The sequence below is a fragment of the Eptatretus burgeri genome, chromosome 4 (assembly GCF_056783735.1).
Source record: "Eptatretus burgeri isolate ZD-2024b chromosome 4, Ebu_testis_v1, whole genome shotgun sequence".
In the NCBI taxonomy this organism is placed as follows: domain Eukaryota; kingdom Metazoa; phylum Chordata; class Myxini; order Myxiniformes; family Myxinidae; genus Eptatretus; species Eptatretus burgeri.
The window spans coordinates 79326121-79343010 of NC_140964.1; the positions used below are offsets into that span (position 1 = coordinate 79326121).

General features: G+C 43.2%; 1 pseudogene; it reads right to left on the reverse strand.

Moving 5' to 3' along the window:
* Positions 1 to 14233: 14233 nt before the first annotated feature.
* Positions 14234 to 16381, reverse strand: LOC147028472 (uncharacterized; annotated as a pseudogene).
* Between the last annotated feature and the right edge of the window lie 509 nt (positions 16382 to 16890).

Genomic DNA, 16890 nt, shown 5'->3' on the forward strand with positions numbered 1-16890 from the left:
ATGGTTAAACAAAGGGCAATAGGTACCTTGGTATGAATGAGGATGAGCAAACTGACACTTGATATGCCAAATAAAGAATTTTTCAAATTAGAGAACTCTACCAAGAAGTCTCAACAAATTCATGGCTTACTCACTCCAAATGGAGTCTTGTAGACATCCCAACAAGGAATCCGGGGTGTCTTAAAAGATTATTACTCAGACCTTTACTCCCCCAGGAATGTAGAACATGGAATGATACAGGAACTGATTGCTGGACTTCCAAAAATTGAAGAGGACCAACAACTAGTGCTCGACTCCTTAATCACGGCCGAGGAACTCGAAACGGCTATGCGAAGTTTAAAAGGCGGGAAGGCTACTGGGATTGATGGCTTACCTGGAGAATTTTACAAGACCTTTTGGAGGGTTATTGGACTTGAGTTGCGTGATGTTCTCGACGAAAGTATTCGCGCCGGAGAATTGCCACTGTCATGTCAGAGAGCAATTGTGTGCTTAATACCCAAAGCTGGTGACCTTCAGTTCGTTGAAAACTGGCGACCTGTATCGTTATTATGTGGTGATTATAAGATTCTCTCGAAAGTTCTTGCAAATCGCATGAAAGATGTGGCCGGTTCTATTGTACACACGGACCAGACCTATTGTGTGCAGGGAAGGTCTATACATGACAACATTTTTTTAGTCAGAGTCTTTCTTGCAATAACTGTTTGCTTGATGATTATGGGCTAGTATTTATTGATCAAACTAAAGCGTTTGACCGCATTAATCACCAACATCTTTTTCTGTCCTTGAAGGGATGGGTTTTGGGAATTCGTTCATATCGTATGTGAAATTATTGCACTCTGGCACTTACTGCATGACAAAAGTTAACAAGTTATGTTCCCCCTTTCCCTTTCGGCGAGACATTCGTCAAGGGTGTCCTCTTTCTGGCTTATTGTATGTGATAGCGCTGGAACCACTCTTGGTCTCCATTAGGCAACAAATGCCCCAGAATTATGGAGGCGTAGAAGGTCCAAGATTTGTGTTGACTGCTTATGCTGATGATGTTTGTGTATCAATTAGAGACCAAAACTGTCTTATGTTTAAGACAATGTTTGGGAAAATTCTCCGCAGCATCTTCAAGTGAGGTGAATTGGAACAAAAGCACAGCCCTATGGTGTGGTCATAAGGATCTTTCCTCAATACCACCACCTCTACTCCCACAGGGTATGGTATGGAAAAAATGATGGGGTCAAATATCTCGGAGTCTATCTTGGCAATCCTGAGATAGAATCGAAAAATTGGGAGGGTGTGGTTGAGCAGATTGAAAGTCGGTTAAAAACATGGAAAGGACAACTTAGGTCCCTGTCCTATAGGGGACGTAGTCTGGTTATCAATAATCTAATAGCAGCTAAGTTATAGTACAAAATGATTGCCTTACAGCCACCCAAAGGGAAAGTCCTTGCCATCCAGCGAGCACTGGTGAATTTCTTCTGGAGTGGCTACCACTGGCTACACCCGGCCATATTGTACTCTTCCCGGAAAGAGGGTGGCCAGGGCGTGACGGACATCTCTGGCCGAGTCACTGCTTTTCATCTACAAACAGTGCAAAAACTGCTGTTCACTGAACGACTGCCATGGCATCCCTTTGCTTTCTTTTTGCTGCAACAGGCTGGAGGATTGCTGTATGACCGACAACTTTTCTTGATTGATCTGGAACGGATTCACCTTGGCTCACTTCCAACTTTTTACCAAAGCTTGCTGGATAATTGGAAGGGTTTTAGCGTCCACCGTTTAATTGATGCTTATAACTGCAGAATGTTCCTCCAGGAACCTCTTTTCTACAATCCATTTCTCCCAGGTATTCCTCAGAGTAATGCCTTGATCAAAAATTATGTACAAGGACGAGTCAATAAAGTGTGCGATCTCAGAGATTCAGCAGGACTGAAATGGAGACCTGTTGGGGAAATTGCAGCAAGCCTGGAGTCAAGATCGCTTCGACTCGTAGACCAAGTTATCCGAAGTGTGATTAGGAAATTCCGACTGCTGAATACTGGTTGGGAAGGTGTTGGTATTGAGGAGGATTTTAGACTGGGGTTTCCCGAAATTAAGGTGCTCCCCCTTGTTCGCTTAAGCAGTGATCACTCCACCCCCCCCCCCCTTTTCACTTGCAAACTAAAACTGGGCTTCATGCTCTCTGTAGACAAAGAAAAACAGTATTATCCCCTTTTGGATCAGCACGTATAGCAAAGTGGTCAGAAAAACTAGGACCTGGGTGTCCATCAGCTCCATTGTGGCCAGTGATGTACACATTACCGATTTATGGCCTATTAGCGGATATACAATGGAGACTAGCCCATTGGGCCCTCCCATCCAACACCCTGATACACCTTTTCAATCGCTCAGTGCAAGTCACTTGTCCTTTCTGTGAACACAAGGAGGACCTTTTTCATGCATACGTACAATGCAAGAGAGTAAAACCTCTTCTTTCTTTACTTTCAAACCTTTCTCATAAACTGTCCTTTCCTTTCACTCTACATAGGTTTGTTTTTGGGGTACCTTTTAGGCCCCCATGCAAGGATTCTGAGGTCTTGCTTAATTTCTTGGTGGCTGTTGCAAAATATAGTATATATAAATCTAGGAAAATTAAGATTGATAATGGTCATAGGTCCAATGTCATGCCAATTTTTAAAGGGTTCGTGAAGCAAGACTTAAGTTAGAATTTAATGTTAACGTTTCCCTTTCAACGAACGCACAGGATAAACTGGCTGAATGAGTGGACACTCCCCCCCCCCCCAATAGACCATGTGGAGGTACTCGCAATTACCTTCAGAAAATGATTTTCATTGTGCAGATCACCAATCTGAATGAAATTTGGCATACTTAAAGAATTTTAGATGCCGAGTCCAAATCCACTTGTTTCCACGTCGAGGATGTGACACAATTGGTCATTTTTGGCAATTAAAGATACACCGAATATTAAAGCATGATTTTGACACAGAAATGAAGAATCAAGGTTAGATTGATATGTACGTCAAATCAAACTCTTGTGAGGTCTTAAAATGATACAATATGTTTATACAGAGTTATATATTATCAAAGAAAACCCTATTCACTGTTATTAAAGATGTTTATAATTAAAGGTCATAAACCGAAGCAGTTACATATTTTTACCGGCCGAAAACGTCTGGACCGACCATACAGGCCTTCGAGTTGACCAAGGCAACTTTGTGCTTAAAAGGCAGCCACACTGGCTATTAAAGGTAGTTACATTGACTATTAAAGGCAGTTACAGCGCCTATTAAAGACAGTTACATTGGCTATTACGGATTAAATCAAAGACAAAGGGACTGCGCGACTCAGCCTGGTGAAAAGTAGAACTGCCACAAGAGGATTACTGTCTTAGAACTCCAGTATTTCTTGCTCTGAAGCGGTTGCTGAACTTGGTTCTTGACTGCTGCTATTACAAAACTCAAGTCCACTATTACATGCTAACCAACCTGAACACTACTGTGTAGTAGATCACCACAGCAAAAGAAGTGTGACACCTGCATTCACAGTTCATCGTCGGAATCATCATCAGTTCCGCTTTCATCATCCATAAGTTCCATTTCTGCATCGGGTCTGTTCATCATTGGTGCAGTTTTGACACCCACAGCACTCTGTGCAGGACAGTCCTTTTGACCGGCAAGAACACTGGTTGGTCTCGCATTTCATCTTCTTGCAATTACATTTCGTCACCTCTAACAGTTCCTTCGGCGCTGGTGGTTTGCTCAGCCAGTGAACAGTCAGTGCTCCGTTGCGTTCCACCCATCCGTGAAATGTAGGAGAAGGGGCTTCTATAAACCTCTCAGTCGCACGGTGGTGGATCGCAGACTGATAGTTCACTCTTTTGCAATGCAGCATCAGAGCCTCGCTTGTAGGTGGCAACTTCCGTTCTCCCAGCGACTGGCTGCAGAATAGCTTGCAGCGAGCTTCATCCACACTCTTCATGGTTGGCTGATTGTACATGGCGCAGACGAATTGTTCCAGGTCGTGAATGATATTCTGATCTAGCGTGAATTCTCGACCAATGCTCCCGAAACAGGTGATGAGATGGGGACTCTTCATCATCAAGTCAAATGGCCTTGTTTTGCTCTTACCGTGGAATGCACTGGTGGTATCACTTCCCGTGAAATTGTGCAAACCTATCAACGCATCACAGACAGAACTTTCCAAGGCATTACTCAGCTTCCTAATGTCAACGACGACAATGTCCTTGGGACTTCCTGTGACCAGATGGAAATTTCGTGCTCGAATCGACTTCGAGTGAGCCATCACCAACACAAACACATCGGTGTCAAAACTCTCTATGCGCACTGACTCATCATTCTGTCCCGCATGAGCGGTATGTAGCAGGAGCTTCGTGTCAGCTTCCTCATGGTCACATTCAAGTTCAGGTACTGACGACACAGTCATGACACCATTCGACGCCTCGATTTTCTCACATTTGCCGGCATGACTGATGTACAACAGCATGTTGCCCAGTTTTGATGGAGAGATGTTTCTCGTCCACAATTCGACGATGAACTCTATCAACGCCTCCTTGTTGGCTCCGCTCAGGAGATAATTGGCCCACTGTTTTGGAAGGGCTTGATCACGTCCGTAGATGGTTCGCACCTGAAGATTGCCTGCCTTGCCCGCTCGTCTGGCGTGCTCCAGGCACTTGATGCTGATACTTGGGTAAGTATCAAACACCACGTCCAGTCTCGAAGATTGGTTATGTCGTGCTTTGGCCACTACGATGTTCAGCACCATCTCTTCCAGTTTGCTGAAAGTGTTAGGCAGTAAACCAGCCTTTATCGCCTGAATAACGGCCATTCCATCCTCAATCGTTGCACCTTGGATAGGCCGAGCTTCCACACAACAATCGGGCCACAGTTTCAGTATATGGTTGTGGAGTTTGGCTTTGTCCGTCTTAGCAATCGAACCATCACCAGATGCCAGCGGGAAAGATATGTTCACCAGTGGGTACGCGAGCAGATCGTGGAGTGTTACATTGCTTTTCTCTCCAATCAACAGCAGTCGTGTGAAAAGATGACGTTCATTCGCAATTTCAACCTTCGGCGTCTGCTGGTGGGGAGTCGCCGACTTGCCTCGCGCCTTGGAGAAAGTTGCCAATTTGGCCTTCGGAATCGGACTGAAGAATGGGACCTCACCCGAGAGAAGCCGATCACGCATGAATTGCACGACAACATTCTCTCCCTTGACATACGCGTTCATCAAGTCCGCGGAAGTGGCTGGCGGTGCGATGACACCTGAACTAATGTTGACGAGTTCAAGGTGAGCGCCGGAGAAAGGGTTAATCATTTGAAGTACTGTGTCCATCACTTGTACCACCACTGCTTCGTTCTTCTTCGAGCTCAACATATCCAAATCCTTTCTCGTTCGGGGCTCGTCGTGGATACCCGCCATGGACTCACATTTCCTTGCGATTTCCGCACGTGCTGGTTGGGACAGGATCCACTTCTTCACAGCTGTGCTTTTCTGAGTGTAACCAATGATGCCTCCACTGGTCTTGCTGTCCCTATTTAAAGTCTGCTCTATGATCTGATCGCACGCAACACTACTAAATCCAGAACGAGTATGCCGTTGGGCAGTCCATGAACGCTTGATAGGTGTCTGGGTGGGAGTGAACTAGCCCGGCCATTTCCAGCCAGTAAACGGGTAAGTACCTTGCATAGTTTAGGTGATCGTACACAAAGTACCAGGGCATTGACACTCTCGTGATCACAAGATGTTTCGGCCAGTTTAAAGTACGAGTTGCCCGTATAAGCTCCCGTGCTAGCTCCACCATTTCCAAGTAGGGCCATGTAATGTCCACACTTTGGTGTTTGTTCAGGTCATCCTTCACCATGAGTGCTGCCGAGTATAGAACATGTAAATTGAGGCCTGAGTCACCCTGCTGTGGACCCTGGCTGGCTTCATCCTCTGTAGTTAACTCTGTTTCTGTTGTAGAGCTACTGTCTACAACAGCAGCCTGAGCAATGGAACCAATATCAATGTCCTTCATGTACACCACTTCGCTCTCAGACATTTTTGGTGGATGATAGTAAATCATGTCTGGGTACCGTTCCTGCAGTCTTTTCTTCAGTCTTGTTGCCTGGTAGTTGGCCTTATCCTGACCTTTGCATACTCTGAGTAGGTCATTGAACATCTCAAACAACTTCTTCATATGTATAGATTGCTTTCCATCAATGTCTTACCTAGATTACTTTATCACAGAAAATGTCAAATGTTGAGTCATAGTTCACTTTCTGAGTTTGGAGTTTACTTTGACTCTGTTTGTGGTATGTGTCATTCACATACTCAAAATAACATTTATGGTGATAAACTTCCAGCGCCACACAGTCTTTATCCTTTATAGTTGTCATTATTCTCACATCACGTTCATCTCTCCTCTGCTCAGCAGTTTCCCTCAGCTTTCCTGCATCGTGTGTTTCTGCCAGGGACAACTGATCACGTTGAGATTTTCCTTTGACACGGATGAATTTGTCTTTTTTCTGGCATACGATACAAATTCTTGGCAGTACACCAGCTGATTTGCCAGCCACCCTTTCTACAGAAGGATTTTCTGAGGGATTTTCTACATATTTTGTGGTATGAGTGCCCCTCTTCTTCGAGTCTGCCCACCACCTCCCTGGCTCTAGCAGAAACTGCAGTAGTGCTGGCTTCTGATTTCCTTTTCCTGGCTTCAGCACGTTTTATATGATCCTTGTTACAAAACGACGCATATCAGAACCGGTGACAGCCGGCATCCGCAGGAGGATCAGTCATTGGCAGCAGTTTCATAATTTGATCAGCCAGCAAACGGCATTTGTTGATAGTTTCACTATCTGTGGCGTCGCACCAAGCCTTCGCACACTCACATACCTGAAGCCAGCTCTTATCCGTGAATTGCATCACTTTCTCATCATCCTCCGCGCCCAAGTGTATGAAACAACGCATATTTGGTTGTCGAAAGACCAAAAATCACTCGAAATCACACGACAACCATGGGCGCCGCCATCTTGATTTGTTGTTTCCTGGTCGTTTCCTCCGCGATTACAAGCACGCCACGCCCACTTCACCGCGGTAATTTCAAATGGTAATAACTGTCGGTGTGTCATCTTGTGCATATGGAAACAAGTAGGAATTTCAATGGTGTGTTCTCATGAATGTACAGGGTGAATTTCGTTTAGATTGGTGATCTGCACAACGAAACTGAACGAACCGACCCACCTCCACATGACCTACAATGGCATACAAGACAAGCCAGTTCAACAAGCAGACACTCCCCCTCCCAATGACATGCAGGATAAATTAACTGAACAAGTGGACACGCCCCCTCCCAATGCTGTACAGGATAAATTAATTGAACAAGTGGACACGCCCCCTCCAAATGAGCCAATGGACAGTGTAAGTGATGGGTTCATTACCGTCTCAAAAGTTAAGAAACGTAAATCTCTTGCAACACGTGTGTCACCTTCTGGTAAAAGGCAAATCAGTGAAAATGTAATTACTGGAATTCCACGTAATAACAGATTTGCCTTATTGGAAGAAGAAAGTAATCCAGAAGCGTCCGCTTGTACAAATGTTATCAATGAAACAATTGTATCGAACTTGCCAATCCCAATCAGTGTTTCTAACCCCACAGAGAGCGTCCTCTCGTACAAGGACGTTCCTTATGTAGACTGCTCCCATATCCAACAGTTACAGGAGGAAGAGAAACTTTTGCAGTCTCTCTCTAACAAAGCATTGAATGAGGCAAATAAGGACACTGAGGAAACAATGGAGGATAGTTTAAATCCTCCAATGCAGAGTGACACTCACGACCCGAGCACCGTGGCCGTGTCACAGACAGGCTTGGAGTCCCCTCTCTTACATTCAGAAGAATCCCCAGACGTAACTCTGATATATAAGGCTGCCAAAGAAGATTCTTTCATTGAAACTGAGCAACCATGTGATGCTCACAATGAAACTGAAACACCAATTGATTCCCCATGTGAGGAATCTGATGGTGACAGTCAAGATGAGTCCTCTCAGATTCTAAAGGCTGAAAACAGACCTTCGGATGACGAACTTCGGGACATATTGAGGGATTCTTATCGTAAGAGGAATATTGAACTGAAAGATGATTTCCCTGATCTTCCGGTGTTATTTATTAAATTGAAAGAAATTGTGCGTAACCCTGTCACCCCAAACTTCACTGAGGCTCAGAAGCACAGGTTAAAAAAATGATCCAGAAAGCTCGACAGGAGCTTCATAAGTGAGGTCCTTATGGTGTGTTTCTCTTATTTATTTATTTTTCTTCTTTACCTTTCTAAGCACATGAATGTTAATTTCGGAAGTCTAAACATTAATGGTGGTTCTAGTTTAGAACGCAAAGTTCAGGTAAAAGATCTGACACGGCGTTTGCACCTGGACGTCTTGTTATTGCAAGAAAGGCATGGAGATCTGACTGCCCAAGCCCAATGGAGAAGGCTAATGAAGGGTCAGTGGTTCTTCAGTGATATAAATTCCTTCACTGCCGGGATTGCTTTCTTTGTCTCTCCTTCATTAACGCTCTCACAAGTTCATTATAATGAAATAATTCCTGGACGTCTGGCTTGTCTTCAGTTCATTGCCAACAATCAAATATTTATTTTTGTAAACATCTATGCCCCCAATGAGAATGCTGAAAAGTATAACTTCTTCCTTAAACTAGAGAGCTTTCTAAGCACAATTGACTTGAACTGTTGCTTTATAATGAGTGGTGACTTCAACTGTACCCTTGACCCTGCTTTAGACAGAAACAGTGTGGAGCCACATCTAAAATCTGCCAAAACTTTGGAAAAAATTATAAAAACAGGTGGGAGTGTATGTGTGGCGTATCCAACACCCCAGACAACGTCAGTTCACTTGGTTAAGATGTGTGTCCCAGATGCACACTCGAGCTCAGTTAGACAGAATTTATGTCAATGCTTGATACGATATTAAAATCTGATATCCTGCCTTCTCTTTTCTCTGATCATCTGGTTATAACATTCTCCTTTAAGCTTGCTCTGCAGCAACATGGCAGTCCATATTGGAAGTTTAACGTCATGTTACTTGAGAATGCTACTTTTTGTGAAGCCTTTAGAGTGTTTTGGAATAGCATCATCGAACGAAAGAACAGTTTAAGTCGCCAGAGATTATGGTGGGACTACGCAAAGGCACAGATTGCTATATTTTGCCAACAGTTCAATCCCTTCTCATCTTTTAGTGTAAAGAAGGAGAGGATTGTACGAGAAAAGAAATAATGAAATTACAATCTGATGTTGCAAACAACCCCAGTACAACAAATAACCATCTGCTACTGGAAAAAAAAGGCCCTTTTAAATGATCTTGTCGACTACCAAGTGAAAGGTGCAATGATCTGATTACGGATGGATCAGATTTATAATTTGGAATAACCAACTAAATTTTTCTTTCATTTTAATAAAAAGACCACCCATCAAAAGGCAAATTGAAACCCTAAAGCTCTCAACTGGGGACATTGTGACATCACAAGATAGTATAAAGAGGGAGATCTATAACTACTTCTCAGATGTGATAATGGCAAACGATGTTGACAATGATGCGATACGATATTTCACGTCTGATCTACCCATGTTAAATGCTGCTCATAGGGATCAGCTTGATTCCTTACCTTCCTTGGAAGAACTTACACTCTCGCTTGCTTCTCTGCCGACTGGAAAATCTCCTGGACGAGATGGACTCCCAGTCGAGTTTTACAAATCCTTTTGGTCTTTATTAAGTCCAGAGCTTCTGGACGTCTTTACTAGCTCTTTACAATGTGGGGAATTGCCAATAAGCTGTCGTGGAGCAGTAATTAGTATATTGCCTAAAAAGGGGGACCCTCAACTTATTGGCAACTGGCACCCAAACTCTCTTTTAACTTCCGACTATAAAATATTTTCTAAAGCTTTAGCTCGACGCATCTCCCCCCCCCCCCCACCCCTTCTAGAGTCTTTGATTCAAAGTGATCAGTCCTATTGTATCCCGAACCGACAGATACATGATAACATATTTCTTATAAGGGATCTTTGGGATGTGTGCAAAGCTCAAAATGATAATCTTGATTTGATTGTGCTCGACCAAGAGAAAGCTTTTGACCGTGTTAGTCATGCATATCTTTTCAAGGTTCTCGAGTGTTTTGGACTTGGTCCCAGGTTTACCTGCCTTATAAAACTTTTTATAATGGCATTTCCTCAGTACTCAGAGTAAACTATGAACTGACTTCACTTGTAAAGATTGGAAGGGGTATCCGTCAAGGATGTCCTTTATCTGGTATTTTGTACTCTCTAACTACTGAGCCTCTCCCAATCAAAGTGCGCAGCTTCTTAACTGGATACACAAACCTTCAGATAAAACCTGTGAAAGTTTCTGCCTATGCTGACGATCTATGTGCCATTGTATGCACTCGCAAGGAGATTAAGAAACTGGTGGACTGCTTGAACTATTATGGTTTATCTTCTTCAGCTGCAATAAACTGGCACAAGTGCAAGGCACTGAGGATAGGCCCATGCTAGCTGCCCATGCCTGTTCTTCTGCAACGCCTCACCTGGTCTTACAACGGAATGAAGTACCTTGGTGTTTTCATCGGTGACACAGCAACACAAGGAAAGAATTGGGAGGGTCTCGCTGAAGCTCTCGAACAATAACTGCTGAAATGGAAAGGCTTACTCGCTCTGCTCTCTTATCGAGGCTGAGTCCTGGTCATCAACAACTTAGCAGCATCACTATTGTGGCACAGGATCAAAGCCACACCGCCTCCTGAACATTTTCTGTTGAACATACAGAAAACCTTGATAAACTTTTTCTGGAGTGGAAAACACTGGCTTCGTCCACAGATCCTGAATCTTCCCTTGGAGGAAGGTGGACAGGGTCTTGTGGACATTGCGTGCAGGGTAATGGCCTTCGGCGTTGCCTCAATCTGGCGGCTTCTCTACAGTCCGCCAGACTTAGTCTGGAGGTCCACCGCCCTTCTTATCCTTCGTCAAGCTGGTATGCTTGACTTTTAATCAGGATTAGTTTTAATGAATGTGAAATGTATTGATTTGTCCTTGCTTCCACCTTTTTATTGGTTCACGAAAAAAGTGAAAAAATATTTTCACGAAAAAAATAAGTGACCATTATATTAGTTATTGTTGTGTGTCTGTCTGTCTGTCTGTCTTGAGCATAGCTCCGTGGGTTTTGATCCGACCATGATAAAATTTTGGTGGGAGGTTTATATCATGATCTAGTTGTGTTTTCCTGAAAATGGGCGTGGTGCGCCCATTATGGGCGGAACCACGCCCGAAAAACATGTGTTTTTCGGGGGTAGCCGATTTCAATTTGCATCTTCTCCTCGGGGGTTTGTCGAATCTGACAGGGGTTTCGGTATTTGGTTAGCCCAATGGCACCTGCAAAGCCCCACGGAGCTCGATTTTTCATTTTCATCCCAAGGTCAAGGCCACAAATTCACAAACTTAGAAAATTGCAAATTTTGACGTAAAAAAAATCTTCTCCAAGGGGTTTGTCGAATCTGGCAGAGGTTTCGGTATTTGGTTAGCCCAATGGCACCTGCATAGCCCCACAGAGCTCGATTTTTCATTTGTGTCCCAAGGTCAAGGCCACAAATTCACAAACTTAGAAAATTGTGATTTTGACATAAAAATCCATCTTCTCCGAGGGGTTTGCCAAATCTGGCAGGGGTTTTGGTATTTGGTTCGCCCAATGACACCTGCATAGCCCCACGGAGCTCTATTTTTCATTTTCGTCCCAAGGTCAAGGTCACAAGGTCACAAACTTAGAAAATTTCGAATTTTGACATAAAAATCAGACGACCGCCCAAACTTTGAGAGCTAGGATGACAATATCTTTTATGCATAATCTTGAGGTCATTCCTCACCTAAAGTCTTGAAACCATTTTTCTCTATCTCGAACACCTTGCCCGTGGCGCCCCCTTCAAGTTTATTTTTACACTGATTTCATCAAAGTATGGATAATCCGAGGAGTGTGAAATGCCATATAGCCTATATGACGTTATATTGTTCCTGGAATGCTCCAGAGGAAGTTTTGCACCAAAGGTCATAATCCTTGACCTTTGACCTTTAAAGTTCACAAAGGTCAAATTTTCAAAGTTGTGGGACTCAAACCGGGTTTTCGACCTTCTTCGACGAACGAACTCCATTAAGCGATAGCACGTATCCCGTTTCCTTATTTTAATGTCCACATTTTTATAACTTGGTCAAACATTATCACATTGTCTCATCCTTGACTTCTGAAACAATCTTCATCGTCAAATACCGCTCGTGAACCATCGTTGTCTTCAGACTTGTAATAGCATTTAAAATGCTTGGCGTGTTTTAACGTCGACCGTGATTATCTTTCCTACACCAAAGATATGTTTTTGAACGAACCTCTGTTTCACAATTCTCTTTTTAAAAGAATAAGAACTGAGCATTCTTTAATCGATCATTTTATTCAGAACGGTGCCCACTGCGTTTCTGATCTAATGATTGACAACACGAAATGGTTGAGTACTGCAGCACTAGCAACCAAGGTTGGCATACAGTCCAACCGCATAATATCTCTTTTATTATGTGGAGTACTTCAGGTGTACCAGAGAGTTAAGGCTGGGAGAGATCTCCTCGCACTGGTGATGGCTCAACTGTTCGCGAATCAAATCCTCTCTTCCCAAATCTAGAAATCACCCCCATTGTCATGATTTCCGGTTCAGTTATAAAATATCTCCCAAAAATACATTTTGGAATCACACCACAAGTAGGTCTGAAAAAACGTCATATATACCAAGCATGTGTGAAAGCAATTCGATCTGCTTTAGAAACTTGGCAGTCAAGAAAGTGGCACAACTACTTGCCTCCAGAATACCCCTTCCAACCTAACCGGAAAGCCTTTTACCATGTTCTCATCCCAAAGAAAACTGCTGACCTATCTTGGACGTTGGCACATTGGGTATTTACCAACCAACAAACTCCTGCATGTTTTTTCTCCTGAAATACCTGACCAATGTCCCTTCTGTGGAACTCTCGAGACCTTGTCACATGCTTATGTTGAATGTGCACGTTTGATCCCTTTGTTTGGTTTGCTTTCTCAATTGTGCTCCAAGCTTTCTTTGAACTTAACTTTAAAAGTTTTTATTTTTGGCTTCGAGTCCAAAACACATCCACTGGAAGTGATTTTGGCCAATTTTCTCATTGCCACAGCAAAGAAGTCGATATATCGCACTAGGAAAACTAAAATTGAAAATATTTCAGGGTTAGCTGATAACCTTCTGGTTTTGTTGAAAGGAATCGTTTTTGCCCGTATTAAAATGGAATTTTCTTGACAGTGTGTCGTAAAAAAGGGCAAAAACATTCATGTCCAGTCGTCAATGAGACAAAGACAACACAAAGTAGGATACTCGTGTGAAATGTGCCGAGCTTGCAAGATGCATCTCACATGGAGAATCCCTCTTTGGGACTGGAAATTGAACAGGAACCGATTATAACTCTGACTAATTCATTTTCACCACTTGCTAAATTGCCTGAATTGTACGAGTGTGATGGAGACATTGAGAATACTCGTGCCTCTCAGGAGGCTACAAGTGGGGATTCTGATATTTATGGTCTCTGCAATGATGAGAAGGAATTTGTCACTGAGGTGTGTGGAGGTGTGTGGTTGTGATGACAAGGCCGATTAGTCCGGTCATTTAAGGACAAATTTTGGTCCGATATTTACCTGCTGGACAAAAGCACGAAATTTGGCATGGAGGTAGCATATGACAAGACAAATAATTTTCACTGAAGAGACAATCAAGATCGTGACCTTAAAGGTCAAGGTCAAAGGTCAAAGGTCAAAGGTAGCTTTTCCTTGAAAACCAAGGTAACATCTTAAGTTCAATTTTAAAAGGTCTAAAATTAGTTTGACAGCTTCCTGCTGTATAGAAGAGTTGAAGGAAGGGGGCTTTGTAATTCTACCAATTATTGATGACATTTACATATGCAAATTATTTGCATAATTTATGCAGGAAGTGCGAAATTTTCATATTTTCCTACTGTATTATAAAAGCCCCCTTTCATCGGTTATTGGAGCCAATAATTGACAAGATTGCGTCATTGTACCTGGTAGATTAGATAACTGCTGTTAAAAATAACATGCAAATTATTCTGTTCTACCACAAGTAACTTCAGGGTTAATGGGTTCAGATGCGAGATCGTACGTAGAAAACAATCCCCTACCTTTACACAACACAGATGCATTTGCAGAGACTTGTGCAATGAAGACTGGCCTTCACGCATTTGCAGTTTTTGCAGGGCTTATTGCAGGAGCACCTTATGAACTTCTGGCACGCACGTGAAACCTTTGGTATCGTCATCCAGACCGGGTGCCAGGATTCCTCTTGTCTGACCCATCCAAACTCTGAGGGCAATACGGCTGTTCGTTTCGGAACATCACTGGTGAGCCATGTGCTGGCTTGATATATGGCGCGTCTCACGTGATGCAGTAGCGAATTCTGAAAAATGCCAGCAGTACTTTAGCAGTAGAAAATGAATTTGGGTCATGTGAAAATGAAAATTCCGCAAGGTATGTTGATCAAGTGACCAATCTCTCTCACCTGTGTCGGTGGTAATCTATTAATGGCCTTGGTTTCTTCCTGAACATGGCAATTCTAGCATCGTTCACCTTTGAGATGTCACACTTCTGATACATTTGCACGACAAAGGCTTCAAGTGTGGCGAAGTGATCATCTGTTACCTCGACCGTGCAGAACGGATGCTCCGTGATGTATGCGAAGGCGGAGTTTACATGCGGATAATGATCCCACGTTTTCCAAGCCTTTGTTTTACTGGACCAGTGGAAACCGGACGTTGTATCACACCCTGTCAGTGCGTGAAATATCAGCAAAGATTTCGCTTTATCACTGATTTTGTGGCAGATGGATCCAACAGTTACACGAAAAGTTGCGACCAAGTCCGAAAGCAACCCATGATACCATACTGTATCTGGATGCTGATGAACAAGCCGACCATACATTCCCATGAGGATTACCAGAATGTCGGTATCAACACTTCTGATCTGGATGATTTTATGGCCGTGGTCGAGCGCATCTTTGACGTGGATGACAACTCTTGTGTCAGCCTCCTCGTGATCGCAGGTGTAAATATCTCGAGTCTCACCACTTTTTTTGTTCTGGAACGTAAACAAATGATATAGAATAGAGAAAGGAATTCTAAGTTCAACAGCGGTAGGTCGTGCCAACGATAATATTATATCGTACCTGACATAATTAGCTCTTTTCCCGGTGGTAGAGTAATGCAGGTGACTGTTGCGTTCAAATAGTCAAATAGCTCCTGTTTGTTTTCGTCCACTTTGAGGAATTCCTCCCATTTGATGGGAAGTTTGGTCTGGTGTCCCACTTTTATTCTATTGCCAGTTCCTCGCCGTTGTCTCGTTGTCACTTTCAAGCTATCGGGAATGTATGTGTCCCACACAATGTCCAGTCTGGCAGATGTTTCAAGTTGTTGCAGTGTGTATGGAACAAACACCTTTGTGGAGTACTCTTCAAACGTTTTAGCCGACATTCGTGGAAGGGCATGGATTATCACAGCTCCATCCACGATTTTACAGTCGAACGCTCTCGGTGTCTCCATGGAATCATCATCGGCTTCTGGCATACAAGCGAGCAAGTCGACTTCTTGGTGAAGTATATCGAACCATGGTCCGAAAGTGAGGGTGGATAATCAGTCATTTCATGGGAGAAGAACTCCTGCATGTCTCCTGATCGGTTTTGTAGCGACTCATATAATTGTCTGAATAAGGCAACGTCTTCTCGGGGCTCGATCAGCTTCAGCATCGTTTTCGCCACCGTTTTCTTACCGCAGTTGAACAAATGCAGAATATTCTGTTTTATCGGTTTGTGAATTGTCTCTGTCCTGTCATCAAGGACCGTGCGACTGAACTCGGCAAACTGGGATTTACCAGTGTCTTCTAGTGTACAGATACATTCTACTGTCGAACGTGAAGCACATTGTCGATTGAGATTGACGAGCTCCGGGAAATGGTCCACTAAAGGATTTCCCATTTAAACAATAGTATCGTACAAGCGACGAACTTGACCATGGAACGTCTTTTGGCTGGAGTATCCTGAATCATGATTATCACATGATGTTTCTCCACTGATACCGAGGTCATCTTCAAAATACATCAGTATCCGCGACTGTTCGGGTCCTGACAGAAGCCATTGCCTCAGCAGGACTGGGTTTTGGAGCAGCCCCATCGTACCGCCACATCCTTTCACGATCTTGTTATGCTCATAAAAAAGTCAGTGTAATTTATTAACACATGGCATGTTTAAGGTTACACCCTCCATCACACAAACATTCATGCTCGGCTGACTACCTATTACATTGAAACCCCTCTAATTCGACACCCCTCAAATTCAACATCTAAACCCCTATTATTCAACATCCATTCAACACCCCCTCTAATTCGACATATATATATATATATATATATATATATATATATATATATATATATATATATATATATATATATAATGCCTGAAGGAAACTAAAGTTTTTTGGCTTCATGTGAACCGCTCTAATTTGACACCCCCCTAATTCAACAACATTTGGCCTGACCCGAGCAATGTCGAATTAGAGGGTTTGACTGTACCTATTACTGTAACACAATCGAGAGGACCCATACTCCACACTAACCATAACCACCACGACAGAACACACACAGAAATAACCAGCCAAAACCGCCAGACTGCTTGGATGGACAGAATTTCTTTAAGGCCTACCTACACGCTACTCACTACACCCAGCTTCAGCTCTTCGCTGTCTAGACGTCATTGTTGTTGATTAATAACCAAATTCTTGCAGA